The sequence below is a fragment of the Hippocampus guttulatus genome, chromosome 1 (assembly GCF_054856545.1).
Source record: "Hippocampus guttulatus isolate MCC_2025c chromosome 1, RoL_Hgut_1.0, whole genome shotgun sequence".
Classification (NCBI taxonomy): domain Eukaryota; kingdom Metazoa; phylum Chordata; class Actinopteri; order Syngnathiformes; family Syngnathidae; genus Hippocampus; species Hippocampus guttulatus.
Window position 1 is genome coordinate 27,467,863 of NC_141261.1, and position 1,909 is coordinate 27,469,771.

The following is a 1,909-nucleotide window of genomic DNA, read 5'->3' on the forward strand; positions in this document are numbered from 1 at the left end:
AGACCAAAAAAGTTTTTGCCGCCTGATTCATTCAAAAGCTCAGTCCAATCTCCTGCTCAAATTATTATTTATTATTGCTGAGTACATAGAAAAAAAGTCTTGATGCCGAACCACGTAGAGTAGCTGATAGTTTTGAAAAATATATGCAAGTCTTGGGGAAAAAATGTTACAGCACGCTTACATACAGTTTTCTTTATACAGAAAAAATCACAGCAGAAGGTTAATATAATGAATGTGAAAATATACAAGTTTAAAAATGTATATTTTTATGTTCCATGAAAGAGAATGTTTAATATTGTTCAGATATATGAAGCACTTTATCAAAAGGATTTGTTTACATTGATATTTTAATGCAGAAAAATTGCAATGCAAAAATTACTTTTGAGAATAAGTTAGTGTACAGTAATCCCTCGTTTATCGCGGTTAATGGTTCAAAACCACCCGTGATAAACAAAAATCCACGAAGTAGCGACCAATAAACATAGAGGTCCGCATTTTAAGTCCGCAAACGGTCCTTGAGAAGCTGCAAAACAACAGCGAGTCACATAGAGCAACATATACAGTACTGTACTCTATGTATATGGAAAAAAAAATTCAAACATATTTATTTTTTTTAATGAATATGTTTGAAAAAATCCGCGATGCACTGAAGCCGCGATAAACGAACCGCGAAATAGCGAGGGGTCACTGTATTTAAAGAGAACTAGTTTGTTCTGGTGCACTTTGTTTATGCGAGAATATTTTAAAAAAACAGCTTGTTCTGACATCAATGTTTTTACATTTTTATTTTTTTTACATTTTGGAATGAGTAAAGCTGAGCGGTTTTTGAAATAAAATCCAATGAACTGATTTATATTGTGTTTATTTGGAGTGACCTTTAATTACTATAGGTTTATTTCGAGAAAAGCCATTGTTACTGTATATCATATCATAATCACCTGTATCATATTGAATTGTATTGTATCAAAAGAGGTACAGGTATACAGTAATCCCTCGTTAATTAAGTATTATTACCGTTATAGGTTTTATGTAAGTCATGTTTGTATTTTAGTGATGTCTGTCTTCTGTGTTGGTGAGCCAAAGACAGTTTTGTTTTATTCTAGTACTGGGATCAATATGGTGCTGTTTAAGGGATTGCAACCATGAGCTCGACTTGCATGCTATCAAAACGTTTCCATTGTTTTGCTAACGATTTGACCGGAGTAACAAGCAATGCTAAATAAGATGATGACAAATGTGAAAAAAATAGTTAGTGGGACCATTTTGAACATGATGCTGGTGTTTTGTGGCTTGCACAAGACAACGCACTCACAACTCATTTTTAGTAGTCAACTGCATTAAAAATTGATCTTAAATAAGGCACAGAATGGGGAATACTCTATATCCATCCATCCATTTTCCGAAAGGCTTGATCCTCACTAGGGTCGCGGGGGGTGCTGGAGCCTATCCCGCCCGCCTTCGGGCAGTAGGCGGGGACACCCTGAATCAGTTGCCAGCCAATCGCAGGGCACACAGAGACGAACAACCATTCACGCCCACACTCACACCTTGGGACAATTTTAGAGCGTCCAATCAGCCTGCCATGCATGTTGTTTTTTTTTAAATGTGGGAGGAAACCGGAGCACCCGGAGAAAACCCACGCAGGCCCGGGGAGAACATGCAAACTCCACACAGGGAGGCCGGAGCTGGAATTGAACCCGGTACCTCTGCACTGTGAAGCCGACGTGTTAACCACTGGACTACCGGGCCGCCCTATACTCTATATCACTTCTACAAATCCGTTGCCATTCTCTGCTCCCTATAGTTGATGATCCGCTATGGCTGCTGTTCCATTATTTTTCCACCTCAAAAGGGAGGGAGGGAGACTGAGGGGAGCGGTGGTGCTGGGTGCAGGATGGGGTGGGGGGCG